This window comes from Salvelinus fontinalis, chromosome 2 (assembly GCF_029448725.1).
Source record: "Salvelinus fontinalis isolate EN_2023a chromosome 2, ASM2944872v1, whole genome shotgun sequence".
Classification (NCBI taxonomy): Eukaryota; Metazoa; Chordata; class Actinopteri; order Salmoniformes; family Salmonidae; genus Salvelinus; species Salvelinus fontinalis.
In genome coordinates this window covers 98,070,616-98,093,900 of record NC_074666.1, presented here as the reverse complement: position 1 = coordinate 98,093,900, position 23,285 = coordinate 98,070,616, and the positions used below count along the sequence as shown (strand labels likewise).

The 23,285-nt window shown below is 45.6% G+C and overlaps 1 protein-coding gene across 1 annotated transcript in view; it reads right to left on the bottom strand.

Annotated features, from left to right (window-relative positions):
• Positions 1 to 23,285, bottom strand: part of LOC129832490 (caskin-1-like) — a gene marked incomplete at its 5' end in the record, with an annotated part of 72,557 nt that overhangs the window by 1,317 nt on the left and 47,955 nt on the right. The gene's annotated exons all lie outside the window — the stretch shown is intronic.

Genomic DNA, 23,285 nt, shown 5'->3' with positions numbered 1-23,285 from the left:
TCCCCTACATACTGGTCTGAAACTAGACCCCCTACATACTGGTCTGATACTAGATCCCCTACATACTGGTCTGATACTAGACCCCCTACATACTGGTCTGAAACTAGATCCCCTACATACTGGTCTGAAACTAGATCCCCTACATACTGGTCTGAAACTAGACCCCCTACATACTGGTCTGAAACTAGATCCCCCTACATACTGGTCTGAAACTAGATCCCCTACATACTGGTCTGATACTAGATCCCCTACATACTGGTCTGATACTAGATCCCCTACATACTGGTCTGATACTAGACCCCCTACATACTGGTCTGAAACTAGATCCCCTACATACTGGTCTGATACTAGATCCCCTACATACTGGTCTGATACTAGACCCCCTACATACTGGTCTGATACTAGATCCCCTACATACTGGTCTGATACTAGATCCCCTACATACTGGTCTGATACTAGATCCCCTACATACTGGTCTGAAACTAGATCCCCCTACATACTGGTCTGATACTAGATCCCCTACATACTGGTCTGAAACTAGATCCCCCTACATACTGGTCTGATACTAGATCCCCTACATACTGGTCTGATACTAGATCCCCTACATACTGGTCTGATACTAGATCCCCTACATACTGGTCTGAAACTAGATCCCCCTACATACTGGTCTGAAACTAGATCCCCCTACATACTGGTCTGAAACTAGATCCCCCTACATACTGGTCTGAAACTAGATCCTCCTACATACTGGTCTGAAACTAGACCCCCCTACATACTGGTCTGAAACTAGATCCCCCTACATACTGGTCTGAAACTAGATCCCCCTACATACTGGTCTGAAACTAGATCCCCCTACATACTGGTCTGAAACTAGATCCCCCTACATACTGGTCTGAAACTAGATCCCCCTACATACTGGTCTGAAACTAGACCCCCCTACATACTGGTCTGATACTAGATCCCCCTACATACTGGTCTGAAACTAGATCCCCCTACATACTGGTCTGAAACTAGATCCCCCTACATACTGGTCTGATACTAGATCCCCTACATACTGGTCTGAAACTAGATCCCCCTACATACTGGTCTGAAACTAGATCCCCCTACATACTGGTCTGAAACTAGATCCCCCTACATACTGGTCTGAAACTAGACCCCCCTACATACTGTTCTGATACTAGATCCCCCTACATACTGGTCTGAAACTAGATCCCCCTACATACTGGTCTGAAACTAGATCCCCCTACATACTGGTCTGAAACTAGATCCCCCTACATACTGGTCTGAAACTAGATCCCCCTACATACTGGTCTGAAACTAGATCCCCCTACATACTGGTCTGAAACTAGATCCCCCTACATACTGGTCTGAAACTAGATCCCCCTACATACTGGTCTGAAACTAGACCCCCCTACATACTGGTCTGATACTAGATCCCCCTACATACTGGTCTGAAACTAGATCCCCTACATACTGGTCTGATACTAGATCCCCTACATACTGGTCTGAAACTAGATCCCCCTACATACTGGTCTGAAACTAGATCCCCCTACATACTGGTCTGAAACTAGACCCCCCTACATACTGGTCTGATACTAGATCCCCCTACATACTGGTCTGAAACTAGATCCCCCTACATACTGGTCTGAAACTAGATCCCCCTACATACTGGTCTGAAACTAGACCCCCTACATACTGGTCTGAAACTAGACCCCCTACATACTGGTCTGAAACTAGACCCCCTACATACTGGTCTGAAACTAGACCCCCTACATACTGGTCTGAAACTGGATCCCCTACATACTGGTCTGAAACTAGATCCCCCTACATACTGTTCTGAAACTAGATCCCCCTACATACTGGTCTGAAACTAGATCCCCCTACATACTGGTCTGAAACTAGATCCCCTACATACTGGTCTGAAACTAGATCCCTCTACATACTGATCTGAAACTAGATCCCCTACATACTGGTCTGAAACTAGATCCCCCTACATACTGGTCTGAAACTAGATCCCCCTACATACTGGTCTGAAACTAGATCCCTCTACATACTGATCTGAAACTAGATCCCCTACATACTGGTCTGAAACTAGATCCCCTACATACTGGTCTGAAACTAGATCCCCCTACATACTGTTCTGAAACTAGATCCCCCTACATACTGGTCTGAAACTAGATCCCTCTACATACTGGTCTGAAACTAGATCCCCTACATACTGGTCTGAAACTAGATCCCCCTACATACTGTTCTGAAACTAGATCCCCCTACATACTGGTCTGAAACTAGATCCCCCTACATACTGGTCTGAAACTAGATCCCCCTACATACTGGTCTGAAACTAGATCCCTCTACATACTGATCTGAAACTAGATCCCCCTACATACTGGTCTGAAACTAGACCCCCCTACATACTGGTCTGAAACTAGATCCCCCTACATACTGGTCTGAAACTAGATCCCCCTACATACTGGTCTGAAACTAGATCCCCCTACATACTGGTCTGAAACTAGATCCCCCTACATACTGGTCTGAAACTAGATCCCCCTACATACTGGTCTGAAACTAGATCCCTCTACATACTGATCTGAAACTAGATCCCCCTACATACTGGTCTGAAACTAGACCCCCTACATACTGTTCTGAAACTAGACCCCCTACATACTGGTCTGAAACTAGATCCCTCTACATACTGATCTGAAACTAGATCCCCCTACATACTGGTCTGAAACTAGACCCCCCTACATTATGGTCTGAAACTAGATCCCCCTACATACTGGTCTGAAACTAGATCCCCCTTCATACTGGTCTGAAACTAGATCCCCCTACATACTGGTCTGAAACTAGATCCCCCTACATACTGGTCTGAAACTAGATCCCCCTACATACTGGTCTGAAACTAGATCCCCCTACATACTGGTCTGAAACTAGATACCTCTACATACTGATCTGAAACTAGATCCCCCTACATACTGGTCTGAAACTCGATCCCCCTACATACTGGTCTGAAACTAGATCCCCCTACATACTGGTCTGAAACTAGATCCCCCTACATACTGTTCTGAAACTAGATCCCCCTACATACTGGTCTGAAACTAGATCCCCCTACATACTGGTCTGAAACTAGATCCCCCTACATACTGGTCTGAAACTAGATCCCCCTACATACTGGTCTGAAACTAGACCCCCTACATACTGGTCTGAAACTAGACCCCCTACATACTGGTCTGAAACTAGACCCCCTACATACTGGTCTGAAACTAGATCCCCTACATACTGGTCTGAAACTAGATCCCCCTACCATCTGTTCTGAAACTAGATCCCCCTACATACTGGTCTGAAACTAGATCCCCCTACATACTGGTCTGAAACTAGATCCCCCTACATACTGGTCTGAAACTAGATCCCTCTACATACTGATCTGAAACTAGATCCCCCTACATACTGGTCTGAAACTAGACCCCCCTACATACTGGTCTGAAACTAGATCCCCCTACATACTGGTCTGAAACTAGATCCCCCTACATACTGGTCTGAAACTAGTTCCCCCTACATACTGGTCTGAAACTAGATCCCCCTACATACTGGTCTGAAACTAGATCCCCCTACATACTGGTCTGAAACTAGATCCCCCTACATACTGGTCTGAAACTAGATCCCCTACATACTGGTCTGAAACTAGATCCCCCTACATACTGGTCTGAAACTACATCCCCCTACATACTGGTCTGAAACTACATCCCCCTACATACTGGTCTGAAACTAGATCCCCTACATACTGGTCTGAAACTAGATCCCCCTACATACTGGTCTGAAACTAGATCCCCCTACATATTGGTCTGAAACTAGATCCCCTACATACTGGTCTGAAACTAGATCCCCCTACATACTGGTCTGAAACAAGATCTCCTACATACTGTTCTGAAACTAGATCCCCCTACATACTGGTCTGAAACTAGATCCCCCTACATACTGATCTGAAACTAGATCCCCCTACATACTGGTCTGAAACAAGACCCCCCTACATACTGGTCTGAAACTAGACCCCCCTACATACTGGTCTGAAACTAGATCCCCCTACATACTGGTCTGAAACTACATCCCCCTACATACTGGTCTGAAACTAGATCCCTCTACATACTGATCTGAAACTAGATCCCCTACATACTGGTCTGAAACTAGATCCCCTACATACTGGTCTGAAACTAGATCCCCCTACATACTGTTCTGAAACTAGATCCCCCTACATACTGGTCTGAAACTAGATCCCTCTACATACTGGTCTGAAACTAGATCCCCTACATACTGGTCTGAAACTAGATCCCCCTACATACTGTTCTGAAACTAGATCCCCCTACATACTGGTCTGAAACTAGATCCCCCTACATACTGGTCTGAAACTAGATCCCCCTACATACTGGTCTGAAACTAGATCCCTCTACATACTGATCTGAAACTAGATCCCCCTACATACTGGTCTGAAACTAGACCCCCCTACATACTGGTCTGAAACTAGATCTCCCTACATACTGGTCTGAAACTAGATCCCCCTACATACTGGTCTGAAACTAGATCCCCCTACATACTGGTCTGAAACTAGACCCCCTACATACTGGTCTGAAACTAGATCCCCCTACATACTGGTCTGAAACTAGATCCCCCTACATACTGGTCTGAAACTAGATCCCCTACATACTGGTCTGAAACTAGATCCCCCTACATACTGGTCTGAAACTACATCCCCCTACATACTGGTCTGAAACTAGATCCCCTACATACTGGTCTGAAACTAGATCCCCCTACATACTGGTCTGAAACTAGATCCCCCTACATACTGGTCTGAAACTAGATCCCCCTACATACTGGTCTGAAACTAGATCCCTCTACATACTGATCTGAAACTAGATCCCCCTACATACTGGTCTGAAACTAGATCCCCTACATACTGGTCTGAAACTAGATCCCCCTACATACTGGTCTGAAACTAGATCCCCCTACATACTGTTCTGAAACTAGATCCCCCTACATACTGGTCTGAAACTAGATCCCCCTACATACTGGTCTGAAACTAGATCCCCCTACATACTGGTCTGAAACTAGATCCCCCTACATACTGGTCTGAAACTAGACCCCCTACATACTGGTCTGAAACTAGACCCCCTACATACTGGTCTGAAACTAGACCCCCTACATACTGGTCTGAAACTAGATCCCCTACATACTGGTCTGAAACTAGATCCCCCTACCATCTGTTCTGAAACTAGATCCCCCTACATACTGGTCTGAAACTAGATCCCCCTACATACTGGTCTGAAACTAGATCCCCCTACATACTGGTCTGAAACTAGATCCCTCTACATACTGATCTGAAACTAGATCCCCCTACATACTGGTCTGAAACTAGACCCCCCTACATACTGGTCTGAAACTAGATCCCCCTACATACTGGTCTGAAACTAGATCCCCCTACATACTGGTCTGAAACTAGATCCCCCTACATACTGGTCTGAAACTAGATCCCCCTACATACTGGTCTGAAACTAGATCCCCCTACATACTGGTCTGAAACTAGATCCCCCTACATACTGGTCTGAAACTAGATCCCCTACATACTGGTCTGAAACTAGATCCCCCTACATACTGGTCTGAAACTAGATCCCCCTACATACTGGTCTGAAACTACATCCCCCTACATACTGGTCTGAAACTAGATCCCCTACATACTGGTCTGAAACTAGATCCCCCTACATACTGGTCTGAAACTAGATCCCCCTACATACTGGTCTGAAACTAGATCCCCTACATACTGGTCTGAAACTAGATCCCCCTACATACTGGTCTGAAACAAGATCTCCTACATACTGTTCTGAAACTAGATCCCCCTACATACTGGTCTGAAACTAGATCCCCCTACATACTGATCTGAAACTAGATCCCCCTACATACTGGTCTGAAACAAGACCCCCCTACATACTGGTCTGAAACTAGACCCCCCTACATACTGGTCTGAAACTAGATCCCCCTACATACTGGTCTGAAACTACATCCCCCTACATACTGGTCTGAAACTAGATCCCTCTACATACTGATCTGAAACTAGATCCCCTACATACTGGTCTGAAACTAGATCCCCTACATACTGGTCTGAAACTAGATCCCCCTACATACTGTTCTGAAACTAGATCCCCCTACATACTGGTCTGAAACTAGATCCCTCTACATACTGGTCTGAAACTAGATCCCCTACATACTGGTCTGAAACTAGATCCCCCTACATACTGTTCTGAAACTAGATCCCCCTACATACTGGTCTGAAACTAGATCCCCCTACATACTGGTCTGAAACTAGATCCCCCTACATACTGGTCTGAAACTAGATCCCTCTACATACTGATCTGAAACTAGATCCCCCTACATACTGGTCTGAAACTAGACCCCCCTACATACTGGTCTGAAACTAGATCTCCCTACATACTGGTCTGAAACTAGATCCCCCTACATACTGGTCTGAAACTAGATCCCCCTACATACTGGTCTGAAACTAGACCCCCTACATACTGGTCTGAAACTAGATCCCCCTACATACTGGTCTGAAACTAGATCCCCCTACATACTGGTCTGAAACTAGATCCCCCTACATACTGGTCTGAAACTAGATCCCCCTACATACTGGTCTGAAACTAGATCCCCCTACATACTGGTCTGAAACTAGATCCCCCTACATACTGGTCTGAAACTAGATCCCTCTACATACTGATCTGAAACTAGATCCCCCTACATACTGGTCTGAAACTAGACCCCCCTACATACTGGTCTGAAACTAGATCCCCCTACATACTGGTCTGAAACTAGATCCCCCTACATACTGGTCTGAAACTAGATCCCCCTACATACTGGTCTGAAACTAGATCCCCCTACATACTGGTCTGAAACTAGATCCCCTACATACTGGTCTGAAACTAGACCCCTACATACTGGTCTGAAACTAGACCCCCTACATACTGGTCTGAAACTAGACCCCCTACATACTGGTCTGAAACTAGATCCCCTACATACTGGTCTGAAACTAGATCCCCCTACATACTGTTCTGAAACTAGATCCCCCTACATACTGGTCTGAAACTAGATCCCCCTACATACTGGTCTGAAACTAGATCCCCCTACATACTGGTCTGAAACTAGATCCCTCTACATACTGATCTGAAACTAGATCCCCCTACATACTGGTCTGAAACTAGACCCCCCTACATACTGGTCTGAAACTAGATCCCCCTACATACTGGTCTGAAACTAGATCCCCCTACATACTGGTCTGAAACTAGATCCCCCTACATACTGGTCTGAAACTAGATCCCCCTACATACTGGTCTGAAACTAGATCCCCCTACATACTGGTCTGAAACTAGATCCCCCTACATACTGGTCTGAAACTAGATCCCCTACATACTGGTCTGAAACTAGATCCCCCTACATACTGGTCTGAAACTACATCCCCCTACATACTGGTCTGAAACTAGATCCCCTACATACTGGTCTGAAACTAGATCCCCCTACATACTGGTCTGAAACTAGATCCCCCTACATACTGGTCTGAAACTAGATCCCCTACATACTGGTCTGAAACTAGATCCCCCTACATACTGGTCTGAAACAAGATCTCCTACATACTGTTCTGAAACTAGATCCCCCTACATACTGGTCTGAAACTAGATCCCCCTACATACTGGTCTGAAACAAGATCTCCTACATACTGTTCTGAAACTAGATCCCCCTACATACTGGTCTGAAACTAGATCCCCCTACATACTGATCTGAAACTAGATCCCCCTACATACTGGTCTGAAACAAGACCCCCCTACATACTGGTCTGAAACTAGATCCCCTACATACTGGTCTGAAACTAGATCCCCCTACATACTGGTCTGAAACTAGATCCCCCTACATACTGGTCTGAAACAAGTTCTCCTACATACTGTTCTGAAACTAGATCCCCCTACATACTGGTCTGAAACTAGATCCCCCTACATACTGATCTGAAACTAGATCCCCCTACATACTGGTCTGAAACAAGACCCCCCTACATACTGGTCTGAAACTAGACCCCCCTACATACTGGTCTGAAACTAGATCCCCCTACATACTGGTCTGAAACTAGATCCCCCTACATACTGGTCTGAAACTAGATCCCTCTACATACTGATCTGAAACTAGATCCCCTACATACTGGTCTGAAACTAGATCCCCCTACATACTGGTCTGAAACTAGATCCCCCTACATACTGGTCTGAAACTAGATCCCCCTACATACTGGTCTGAAACTAGATCCCTCTACATACTGGTCTGAAACTAGATCCCCCTACATACTGGTCTGAAACTAGATCCCCCTACATACTGGTCTGAAACTAGATCCCCCTACATACTGGTCTGAAACTAGATCCCCCTACATACTGGTCTGAAACTAGATCCCCCTACATACTGGTCTGAAACTAGATCCCTCTACATACTGATCTGAAACTAGATCCCCCTACATACTGGTCTGAAACTAGATCCCCCTACATACTGGTCTGAAACTAGATCCCCCTACATACTGGTCTGAAACTAGATCCCCCTACATACTGGTCTGAAACTAGATCCCCCTACATACTGGTCTGAAACTAGATCCCCCTACATACTGGTCTGAAACTAGACCCCCTACATACTGGTCTGAAACTAGATCCCCCTACATACTGGTCTGAAACTAGATCCCCCTACATACTGGTCTGAAACTAGATCCCCCTACATACTGGTCTGAAACTAGATCCCCCTACATACTGGTCTGAAACTAGATCCCCCTACATACTGGTCTGAAACTAGATCCCCCTACATACTGTTCTGAAACTAGACCCCCTACATACTGTTCTGAAACTAGACCCCCCTACATACTGTTCTGAAACTAGATCCCCCTACATACTGATCTGAAACTAGACCCCCCTACATACTGGTCTGAAACTAGATCCCCCTACATACTGTTCTGAAACTAGACCCCCTACATACTGATCTGAAACTAGACCCCCTACATACTGGTCTGAAACTAGACCCCCTACATACTGGTCTGAAACTAGATCCCCCTACATACTGGTCTGAAACTAGACCCCACTACATACTGGTCTGAAACTAGACCCCCTACATACTGGTCTGAAACTAGATCCCTCTACATACTGATCTGAAACTAGATCCCCCTACATACTGGTCTGAAACTAGACCCCCCTACATACTGGTCTGAAACTAGATCCCCCTACATACTGGTCTGAAACTAGATCCCCCTACATACTGGTCTGAAACTAGATCCCCCTACATACTGGTCTGAAACTAGATCCCCCTACATACTGGTCTGAAACTAGACCCCCCTACATACTGGTCTGAAACTAGATCCCCCTACATACTGGTCTGAAACTAGATCCCCCTACATACTGGTCTGAAACTAGATCCCCCTACATACTGGTCTGAAACTAGATCCCCCTACATACTGGTCTGAAACTAGATCCCCTACATACTGGTCTGAAACTAGATCCCCCTACATACTGGTCTGAAACTAGACCCCCTACATACTGGTCTGAAACTAGATCCCCTACATACTGGTCTGAAACTAGATCCCCTACATACTGGTCTGAAACTAGATCCCCCTACATACTGGTCTGAAACTAGATCCCCCTACATACTGGTCTGAAACTAGATCCCCCTACATACTGGTCTGAAACTAGATCCCCCTACATACTGGTCTGAAACTAGATCCCTCTACATACTGATCTGAAACTAGATCCCCCTACATACTGGTCTGAAACTAGACCCCCCTACATACTGGTCTGAAACTAGATCCCCCTACATACTGGTCTGAAACTAGATCCCCCTACATACTGGTCTGAAACTAGATCCCCCTACATACTGGTCTGAAACTAGATCCCCCTACATACTGGTCTGAAACTAGATCCCCCTACATACTGGTCTGAAACTAGATCCCCCTACATACTGGTCTGAAACTAGATCCCCTACATACTGGTCTGAAACTAGATCCCCCTACATACTGGTCTGAAACTAGATCCCCCTACATACTGGTCTGAAACTAGATCCCCCTACATACTGGTCTGAAACTAGATCCCCCTACATACTGGTCTGAAACTAGATCCCCTACATACTGGTCTGAAACTAGATCCCCCTACATACTGGTCTGAAACAAGATCCCCTACATACTGGTCTGAAACTAGATCCCCCTACATACTGGTCTGAAACTAGATCCCCCTACATACTGGTCTGAAACAAGATCCCCTACATACTGGTCTGAAACTAGATCCCCCTACATACTGGTCTGAAACTAGATCCCCCTACATACTGGTCTGAAACTAGATCCCCCTACATACTGGTCTGAAACTAGATCCCCCTACATACTGGTCTGAAACTAGATCCCCTACATACTGGTCTGAAACTAGACCCCCTACATACTGGTCTGAAACTAGATCCCCCTACATACTGGTCTGAAACTAGATCCCCTACATACTGGTCTGAAACTAGATCCCTCTACATACTGGTCTGAAACTAGATCCCCTACATACTGGTCTGAAACTAGATCCCCTACATACTGGTCTGAAACTAGATCCTCTACATACTGGTCTGAAACTAGATCCCCCTACATACTGGTCTGAAACTAGATCCCCCTACATACTGGTCTGAAACTAGACCCCCTACATACTGGTCTGAAACTAGATCCCCTACATACTGGTCTGAAACTAGACCCCCTACATACTGGTCTGAAACTAGACCCCCTACATACTGGTCTGAAACTAGACCCCCTACATACTGGTCTGAAACTAGATCCCCTACATACTGGTCTGAAACTAGATCCCCCTACATACTGTTCTGAAACTAGATCCCCCTACATACTGGTCTGAAACTAGATCCCCCTACATACTGGTCTGAAACTAGATCCCCCTACATACTGGTCTGAAACTAGATCCCTCTACATACTGATCTGAAACTAGATCCCCCTACATACTGGTCTGAAACTAGATCCCCCTACATACTGGTCTGAAACTAGACCCCCTACATACTGGTCTGAAACTAGACCCCCTACATACTGGTCTGAAACTAGACCCCCTACATACTGGTCTGAAACTAGACCCCCTACATACTGGTCTGAAACTAGATCCCCTACATACTGGTCTGAAACTAGATCCCCCTACATACTGGTCTGAAACTAGATCCCCCTACATACTGGTCTGAAACTAGATCCCCCTACATACTGGTCTGAAACTAGATCCCCCTACATACTGGTCTGAAACTAGATCCCTCTACATACTGATCTGAAACTAGATCCCCCTACATACTGGTCTGAAACTAGATCCCCCTACATACTGGTCTGAAACTAGATCCCCCTACATACTGGTCTGAAACTAGATCCCTCTACATACTGATCTGAAACTAGATCCCCTACATACTGGTCTGAAACTAGATCCCCTACATACTGGTCTGAAACTAGATCCCCCTACATACTGGTCTGAAACTAGATCCCCCTACATACTGGTCTGAAACTAGATCCCTCTACATACTGGTCTGAAACTAGATCCCCTACATACTGGTCTGAAACTAGATCCCCCTACATACTGTTCTGAAACTAGATCCCCCTACATACTGGTCTGAAACTAGATCCCCCTACATACTGGTCTGAAACTAGATCCCCCTACATACTGGTCTGAAACTAGATCCCTCTACATACTGATCTGAAACTAGATCCCCCTACATACTGGTCTGAAACTAGACCCCCCTACATACTGGTCTGAAACTAGATCCCCCTACATACTGGTCTGAAACTAGATCCCCCTACATACTGGTCTGAAACTAGATCCCCCTACATACTGATCTGAAACTAGATCCCCCTACATACTGGTCTGAAACTAGATCCCCCTACATACTGGTCTGAAACTAGACCCCCTACATACTGGTCTGAAACTAGACCCCCTACATACTGGTCTGAAACTAGATCCCTCTACATACTGATCTGAAACTAGATCCCCCTACATACTGGTCTGAAACTAGACCCCCCTACATACTGGTCTGAAACTAGATCCCCCTACATACTGGTCTGAAACTAGATCCCCCTACATACTGGTCTGAAACTAGATCCCCCTACATACTGGTCTGAAACTAGATCCCCCTACATACTGGTCTGAAACTAGATCCCCCTACATACTGGTCTGAAACTAGATCCCCCTACATACTGGTCTGAAACTAGATCCCTCTACATACTGATCTGAAACTAGATCCCCCTACATACTGGTCTGAAACTAGACCCCCCTACATACTGGTCTGAAACTAGATCCCCCTACATACTGGTCAAACTAGATCCCCCTACATACTGTTCTGAAACTAGATCCCCCTACATACTGGTCTGAAACTAGATCCCCCTACATACAGGTCTGAAACTAGATCCCCCTACATACTGGTCTGAAACTAGACCCCCTACATACTGGTCTGAAACTAGACCCCCTACATACTGGTCTGAAACTAGACCCCCTACATACTGGTCTGAAACTAGATCCCCTACATACTGGTCTGAAACTAGATCCCCCTACATACTGTTCTGAAACTAGATCCCCCTACATACTGGTCTGAAACTAGATCCCCCTACATACTGGTCTGAAACTAGATCCCTCTACATACTGATCTGAAACTAGATCCCCCTACATACTGGTCTGAAACTAGACCCCCCTACATACTGGTCTGAAACTAGATCCCCCTACATACTGGTCTGAAACTAGATCCCCCTACATACTGGTCTGAAACTAGATCCCCCTACATACTGGTCTGAAACTAGATCCCCCTACATACTAGTCTGAAACTAGATCCCCCTACATACTGGTCTGAAACTAGATCCCCCTACATACTGGTCTGAAACTAGATCCCCTACATACTGGTCTGAAACTAGATCCCCCTACATACTGGTCTGAAACTAGATCCCCCTACATACTGGTCTGAAACTAGATCCCCTACATACTGGTCTGAAACTAGATCCCCCTACATACTGGTCTGAAACTAGATCCCCCTACATACTGGTCTGAAACTAGATCCCCTACATACTGGTCTGAAACTAGATCCCCCTACATACTGGTCTGAAACAAGATCTCCTACATACTGTTCTGAAACTAGATCCCCCTACATACTGGTCTGAAACTAGATCCCCCTACATACTGATCTGAAACTAGATCCCCCTACATACTGGTCTGAAACAAGACCCCCCTACATCCTGGTCTGAAACTAGACCCCCCTACATACTGGTCTGAAACTAGATCCCCTACATACTGGTCTGAAACTAGACCCCCTACATACTGGTCTGAAACTAGATCCCCCTACATACTGGTCTGAAACTAGATCCCCTACATACTGGTCTGAAACTAGATCCCTCTACATACTGGTCTGAAACTAGATCCCCTACATACTGGTCTGAAACTAGATCCCTCTACATACTGGTCTGAAACTAGATCCCCTACATACTGGTCTGAAACTAGATCCTCTACATACTGGTCTGAAACTAGATCCCCCTACATACTGGTCTGAAACTAGATCCCCCTACATACTGGTCTGAAACTAGACCCCCTACATACTGGTCTGAAACTAGATCCCCTACATACTGGTCTGAAACTAGACCCCCTACATACTGGTCTGAAACTAGACCCCCCACATACTGGTCTGAAACTAGACCCCCTACATACTGGTCTGAAACTAGATCCCCTACATACTGGTCTGAAACTAGATCCCCCTACATACTGTTCTGAAACTAGATCCCCCTACATACTGGTCTGAAACTAGATCCCCCTACATACTGGTCTGAAACTAGATCCCCCTACATACTGGTCTGAAACTAGATCCCTCTACATACTGATCTGAAACTAGATCCCCCTACATACTGGTCTGAAACTAGACCCCCCTACATACTGGTCTGAAACTAGATCCCCTACATACTGGTCTGAAACTAGATCCCCCTACATACTGGTCTGAAACTAGATCCCCCTACATACTGGTCTGAAACTAGATCCCCCTACATACTGGTCTGAAACTAGATCCCCCTACATACTGGTCTGAAACTAGACCCCCTACATACTGGTCTGAAACTAGACCCCCTACATACTGGTCTGAAACTAGACCCCCTACATACTGGTCTGAAACTAGACCCCCTACATACTGGTCTGAAACTAGATCCCCTACATACTGGTCTGAAACTAGATCCCCCTACATACTGTTCTGAAACTAGATCCCCCTACATACTGGTCTGAAACTAGATCCCCCTACATACTGGTCTGAAACTAGATCCCTCTACATACTGATCTGAAACTAGATCCCCCTACATACTGGTCTGAAACTAGACCCCCCTACATACTGGTCTGAAACTAGATCTCCCTACATACTGGTCTGAAACTAGATCCCCCTACATACTGGTCTGAAACTAGATCCCCCTACATACTGGTCTGAAACTAGATCCCCCTACATACTGGTCTGAAACTAGATCCCCCTACATACTGGTCTGAAACTAGATCCCCCTACATACTGGTCTGAAACTAGATCCCCTACATACTGGTCTGAAACTAGATCCCCCTACATACTGGTCTGAAACAAGACCCCCCTACATACTGGTCTGAAACTAGACCCCCCTACATACTGGTCTGAAACTAGATCCCCTACATACTGGTCTGAAACTAGACCCCCTACATACTGGTCTGAAACTAGATCCCCCTACATACTGGTCTGAAACTAGATCCCCTACATACTGGTCTGAAACTAGATCCCTCTACATACTGGTCTGAAACTAGATCCCCTACATACTGGTCTGAAACTAGATCCCTCTACATACTGGTCTGAAACTAGATCCCCTACATACTGGTCTGAAACTAGATCCCCTACATACTGGTCTGAAACTAGATCCCCCTACATACTGGTCTGAAACTAGATCCCCCTACATACTGGTCTGAAACTAGACCCCCTACATACTGGTCTGAAACTAGATCCCCTACATACTGGTCTGAAACTAGACCCCCTACATACTGGTCTGAAACTAGACCCCCCACATACTGGTCTGAAACTAGACCCCCTACATACTGGTCTGAAACTAGATCCCCCTACATACTGGTCTGAAACTAGATCCCCCTACATACTGGTCTGAAACTAGATCCCCCTACATACTGGTCTGAAACTAGATCCCCCTACATACTGGTCTGAAACTAGATCCCTCTACATACTGATCTGAAACTAGATCCCCCTACATACTGGTCTGAAACTAGACCCCCCTACATACTGGTCTGAAACTAGATCCCCTACATACTGGTCTGAAACTAGATCCCCCTACATACTGGTCTGAAACTAGATCCCCCTACATACTGGTCTGAAACTAGATCCCCCTACATACTGGTCTGAAACTAGATCCCCCTACATACTGGTCTGAAACTAGACCCCCTACATACTGGTCTGAAACTAGACCCCCTACATACTGGTCTGAAACTAGACCCCCTACATACTGGTCTGAAACTAGACCCCCTACATACTGGTCTGAAACTAGATCCCCTACATACTGGTCTGAAACTAGATCCCCCTACATACTGTTCTGAAACTAGATCCCCCTACATACTGGTCTGAAACTAGATCCCACTACATACTGGTCTGAAACTAGATCCCTCTACATACTGATCTGAAACTAGATCCCCCTACATACTGGTCTGAAACTAGACCCCCCTACATACTGGTCTGAAACTAGATCTCCCTACATACTGGTCTGAAACTAGATCCCCCTACATACTGGTCTGAAACTAGATCCCCCTACATACTGGTCTGAAACTAGATCCCCCTACATACTGGTCTGAAACTAGATCCCCCTACATACTGGTCTGAAACTAGATCCCCCTACATACTGGTCTGAAACTAGATCCCCTACATACTGGTCTGAAACTAGATCCCCCTACATACTGGTCTGAAACTAGATCCCCCTACATACTGGTCTGAAACTAGATCCCCTACATACTGGTCTGAAACTAGATCCCCTACATACTGGTCTGAAACTAGATCCCCCTACATACTGGTCTGAAACTAGATCCCCTACATACTGGTCTGAAACTAGATCCCCCTACATACTGGTCTGAAACAAGATCTCCTACATACTGTTCTGAAACTAGATCCCCCTACATACTGGTCTGAAACTAGATCCCCCTACATACTGATCTGAAACTAGATCCCCCTACATACTGGTCTGAAACTAGATCCCCCTACATACTGATCTGAAACTAGATCCCCCTACATACTGGTCTGAAACTAGACCCCCTACATACTGTTCTGAAACTAGATCCCCCTACATACTGGTCTGAAACTAGATCCCCCTACATACTGTTCTGAAACTAGATCCCCCTACATACTGGTCTGAAACTAGACCCCCTACATACTGGTCTGAAACTAGATCCCCCTACATACTGGTCTGAAACTAGACCCCCTACATACTGGTCTGAAACTAGATCCCCCTACATACTGGTCTGAAACTAGATCCCCTACATACTGGTCTGAAACAAGACCCCCCTACATACTGTTCTGAAACTAGATCCCCCTACATACTGGTCTGAAACTAGATCCTCTACATACTGTTCTGAAACTAGATCCCCTACATACTGGTCTGAAACTAGATCCTCTACATACTGGTCTGAAACTAGATCCCCCTACATACTGGTCTGAAACTAGATCCCCCTACATACTGGTCTGAAACTAGACCCCCTACATACTGGTCTGAAACAAGACCCCCCTACATACTGTTCTGAAACTAGATCCCCCTACATACTGTTCTGAAACTAGATCCCCTACATACTGGTCTGAAACTAGATCCCCTACATACTGGTCTGAAACTAGATCCCCTACATACTGGTCTGAAACTAGATCCCCTACATACTGGTCTGAAACTAGATCCCCTACATACTGGTCTGAAACTAGATCCCTGACATACTGGTCTGAAACTAGATCCCCCTACATACTGGTCTGAAACTAGACCCCCCTGCATACTGGTCTGAAACTAGATCCCCCTACATACTGGTCTGAAACTAGACCCCCTACATACTGGTATGAAACTAGATCCCCCTACATACTGGTATGAAACTAGACCCCCTACATACTGGTCTGAAACTAGATCCCCCTACATACTGGTCTGAAACTAGACCCCCTACATACTGTTCTGAAACTAGATCGCCCTACATACTGGTCTGAAACTAGATCCCCCTACATACTGTTCTGAAACTAGATCCCCCTACATACTGGTCTGAAACTAGATCCCCCTACATACTGGTATGAAACTAGATCCCCCTACATACTGGTATGAAACTAGATCTCCTACATACTGGTCTGAAACTAGATCCCCCTACATACTGGTCTGAAACTAGACCCCCCTACATACTGGTCTGAAACTAGATCCACCTACATACTGGTCTGAAACTAGATCTCCCTACATACTGGTCTGAAACTAGACCCCCCTAAATACTGGTCTGAAACTAGAGCCCCCTACATACTGGTCTGAAACCAGATCCCCTACATACTGGTCTGAAACAAGATCCCCTACATACTGGTCTGAAACTAGATCCCCTACATACTGGTCTGAAACTAGATCCCCCTACATACTGTTCTGAAACTAGATCCCCCTACATACTGGTATGAAACTAGACCCCCCTACATACTGTTCTGAAACTAGATCCCCCTACATACTGTTCTGAAACTAGATCCCCCTACATACTGGTATGAAACTAGATCCCCCTACATACTGGTATGAAACTAGATCCCCCTACATACTGGTCTGAAACTAGATCCCCTACATACTGTTCTGAAACTAGATCCCCCTACATACTGTTCTGAAACTAGACCCCCCTACATACTGTTCTGAAACTAGATCCCCTACATACTGGTATGAAACTAGACCCCCTACATACTGGTCTGAAACTAGATCCCCTACATACTGTTCTGAAACTAGATCCCCTACATACTGGTCTGAAACTAGATCCCCCTACATACTGGTCTGAAACAAGACCCCCTACATACTGGTCTGAAACTAGATCCCCGACATATTGGTCTGAAACTAGATCCCCTACATACTGTTCTGAAACTAGATCCCCTACATACTGGTCTGAAACTAGATCCCCCTACATACTGTTCTGAAACTAGACCCCCTACATACTGTTCTGAAACTAGATCCCCTACATACTGGTCTGAAACTAGATCCCCCTACATACTGTTCTGAAACTAGATCCCCCTACATACTGGTCTGAAACTAGACCCCCCCTACATACTGGTCTGAAACTAGATCCCCCTACATACTGGTCTGAAACTAGATCCCCTACATACTGGTCTGAAACTAGACCCCCTACATACTGGTCTGAAACTAGACCCCCCTACATACTGGTCTGAAACTAGATCCCCTACATACTGGTCTGAAACTAGATCCCTGACGTACTGGTCTGAAACTAGATCCCCTACATACTGTTCTGAAACTAGATCCCCCTACATACTGGTCTGAAACTAGATCCCCCTACATACTGGTATGAAACTAGATCCCCCTACATACTGGTATGAAACTAGATCTCCTACATACTGGTCTGAAACTAGATCCCCCTACATACTGGTCTGAAACTAGACCCCCCTACATACTGGTCTGAAACTAGATCCACCTACATACTGGTCTGAAACTAGATCTCCCTACATACTGGTCTGAAACTAGACCCCCCTAAATACTGGTCTGAAACTAGATCCCCCTACATACTGGTCTGAAACTAGATCCCCCTACATACTGGTCTGAAACCAGATCCCCTACATACTGGTCTGAAACAAGATCCCCTACATACTGGTCTGAAACTAGATCCCCTACATACTGGTCTGAAACTAGATCCCCCTACATACTGTTCTGAAACTAGATCCCCCTACATACTGGTATGAAACTAGACCCCCCTACATACTGTTCTGAAACTAGATCCCCCTACATACTGTTCTGAAACTAGATCCCCTACATACTGGTCTGAAACAAGATCCCCTACATACTGGTCTGAAACTAGATCCCCTACATACTGGTCTGAAACTAGATCCCCCTACATACTGTTCTGAAACTAGATCCCCCTACATACTGGTATGAAACTAGACCCCCCTACATACTGTTCTGAAACTAGATCCCCCTACATACTGTTCTGAAACTAGATCCCCTACATACTGGTCTGAAACTAGATCCCCTACATACTGGTCTGAAACTAGACCCCCTACATACTGGTCTGAAACTAGATCCCCTACATACTGTTCTGAAACTAGATCCCCTACATACTGGTCTGAAACTAGATCCCCCTACATACTGGTCTGAAACAAGACCCCCTACATACTGGTCTGAAACTAGATCCCCGACATATTGGTCTGAAACTAGATCCCCTACATACTGTTCTGAAACTAGAGCCCCTACATACTGGTCTGAAACTAGATCCCCCTACATACTGTTCTGAAACTAGACCCCCTACATACTGTTCTGAAACTAGATCCCCTACATACTGGTCTGAAACTAGATCCCCCTACATACTGTTCTGAAACTAGATCCCCCTACATACTGGTCTGAAACTAGACCCCCCCTACATACTGTTCTGAAACTAGATCCCCTACATACTGGTCTGAAACTAGATCCCCCTACATACTGGTCTGAAACAAGACCCCCTACATACTGGTCTGAAACTAGATCCCCGACATATTGGTCTGAAACTAGATCCCCTACATACTGTTCTGAAACTAGATCCCCTACATACTGGTCTGAAACTAGATCCCCCTACATACTGTTCTGAAACTAGACCCCCTACATACTGTTCTGAAACTAGATCCCCTACATACTGGTCTGAAACTAGATCCCCCTACATACTGTTCTGAAACTAGATCCCCCTACATACTGGTCTGAAACTAGACCCCCCCTACATACTGGTCTGAAACTAGATCCCCCTACATACTGGTCTGAAACTAGATCCCCTACATACTGGTCTGAAACTAGACCCCCTACATACTGGTCTGAAACTAGACCCCCCTACATACTGGTCTGAAACTAGATCCCCTACATACTGGTCTGAAACTAGATCCCTGACGTACTGGTCTGAAACTAGATCCCCTACATACTGTTCTGAAACTAGATCCCCCTACATACTGGTCTGAAACTAGATCCCCCTACATACTGGTATGAAACTAGATCCCCCTACATACTGGTATGAAACTAGATCTCCTACATACTGGTCTGAAACTAGATCCCCCTACATACTGGTCTGAAACTAGACCCCCCTACATACTGGTCTGAAACTAGATCCACCTACATACTGGTCTGAAACTAGATCTCCCTACATACTGGTCTGAAACTAGACCCCCCTAAATACTGGTCTGAAACTAGATCCCCCTACATACTGGTCTGAAACTAGATCCCCCTACATACTGGTCTGAAACCAGATCCCCTACATACTGGTCTGAAACAAGATCCCCTACATACTGGTCTGAAACTAGATCCCCTACATACTGGTCTGAAACTAGATCCCCCTACATACTGTTCTGAAACTAGATCCCCCTACATACTGGTATGAAACTAGACCCCCCTACATACTGTTCTGAAACTAGATCCCCCTACATACTGTTCTGAAACTAGATCCCCTACATACTGGTCTGAAACAAGATCCCCTACATACTGGTCTGAAACTAGATCCCCTACATACTGGTCTGAAACTAGATCCCCCTACATACTGTTCTGAAACTAGATCCCCCTACATACTGGTATGAAACTAGACCCCCCTACATACTGTTCTGAAACTAGATCCCCCTACATACTGTTCTGAAACTAGATCCCCTACATACTGGTCTGAAACTAGATCCCCTACATACTGGTCTGAAACTAGACCCCATACATACTGGTCTGAAACTAGATCCCCTACATACTGTTCTGAAACTAGATCCCCTACATACTGGTCTGAAACTAGATCCCCCTACATACTGGTCTGAAACAAGACCCCCTACATACTGGTCTGAAACTAGATCCCCGACATATTGGTCTGAAACTAGATCCCCTACATACTGTTCTGAAACTAGAGCCCCTACATACTGGTCTGAAACTAGATCCCCCTACATACTGTTCTGAAACTAGACCCCCTACATACTGTTCTGAAACTAGATCCCCTACATACTGGTCTGAAACTAGATCCCCCTACATACTGTTCTGAAACTAGATCCCCCTACATACTGGTCTGAAACTAGACCCCCCCTACATACTGGTCTGAAACTAGATCCCCCTACATACTGGTCTGAAACTAGATCCCCTACATACTGGTCTGAAACTAGACCCCCTACATACTGGTCTGAAACTAGACCCCCCTACATACTGGTCTGAAACTAGATCCCCTACATACTGGTCTGAAACTAGATCCCTGACGTACTGGTCTGAAACTAGATCCCCTACATACTGTTCTGAAACTAGATCCCCCTACATACTGGTCTGAAACTAGATCCCCCTACATACTGGTATGAAACTAGATCCCCCTACATACTGGTATGAAACTAGATCTCCTACATACTGGTCTGAAACTAGATCCCCCTACATACTGGTCTGAAACTAGACCCCCCTACATACTGGTCTGAAACTAGATCCACCTACATACTGGTCTGAAACTAGATCTCCCTACATACTGGTCTGAAACTAGACCCCCCTAAATACTGGTCTGAAACTAGATCCCCCTACATACTGGTCTGAAACTAGATCCCCCTACATACTGGTCTGAAACCAGATCCCCTACATACTGGTCTGAAACAAGATCCCCTACATACTGGTCTGAAACTAGATCCCCTACATACTGGTCTGAAACTAGATCCCCCTACATACTGTTCTGAAACTAGATCCCCCTACATACTGGTATGAAACTAGACCCCCCTACATACTGTTCTGAAACTAGATCCCCCTACATACTGTTCTGAAACTAGATCCCCCTACATACTGGTATGAAACTAGACCCCCTACATACTGTTCTGAAACTAGACCCCCCTACATACTGGTATGAAACTAGACCCCCCTACATACTGTTCTGAAACTAGATCCCCCTACATACTGGTATGAAACTAGACCCCCCTACATACTGTTCTGAAACTAGATCCCCCTACATACTGGTATGAAACTAGACCCCCCTACATACTGGTCTGAAACTAGACCCCCTACATACTGGTCTGAAACTAGATCCCCTACATACTGTTCTGAAACTAGATCCCCTACATACTGGTCTGAAACTAGATCCCCCTACATACTGGTCTGAAACAAGACCCCCTACATACTGGTCTGAAACTAGATCCCCGACATATTGGTCTGAAACTAGATCCCCTACATACTGTTCTGAAACTAGATCCCCTACATACTGGTCTGAAACTAGATCCCCCTACATACTGTTCTGAAACTAGACCCCCTACATACTGTTCTGAAACTAGATCCCCTACATACTGGTCTGAAACTAGATCCCCCTACATACTGTTCTGAAACTAGATCCCCCTACATACTGGTCTGAAACTAGACCCCCCCTACATACTGGTCTGAAACTAGATCCCCCTACATACTGGTCTGAAACTAGATCCCCTACATACTGGTCTGAAACTAGACCCCCTACATACTGGTCTGAAACTAGACCCCCCTACATACTGGTCTGAAACTAGATCCCCCTACATACTGGTCTGAAACTAGATCCCCTACATACTGGTCTGAAACTAGATCCCTGACGTACTGGTCTGAAACTAGATCCCCTACATACTGTTCTGAAACTAGATCCCCCTACATACTGGTCTGAAACTAGACCCCCCTACATACTGGTCTGAAACTAGATCCCCCTACATACTGGTATGAAACTAGATCCCCCTACATACTGGTCTGAAACTAGACCCCCCTACATACTGGTCTGAAACTAGATCCACCTACATACTGGTCTGAAACTAGATCCCCCTACATACTGGTCTGAAACTAGACCCCCCTACATACTGGTCTGAAACTAGATCCCCCTACATACTGGTCTGAAACCAGATCCCCTACATACTGGTCTGAAACAAGATCCCCTACATACTGGTCTGAAACTAGATCCCCTACATACTGGTCTGAAACTAGATCCCCCTACATACTGTTCTGAAACTAGATCCCCCTACATACTGGTCTGAAACTAGATCCCCCTACATACTGTTCTGAAACTAGATCCCCCTACATACTGGTCTGAAACTAGACCCCCCTA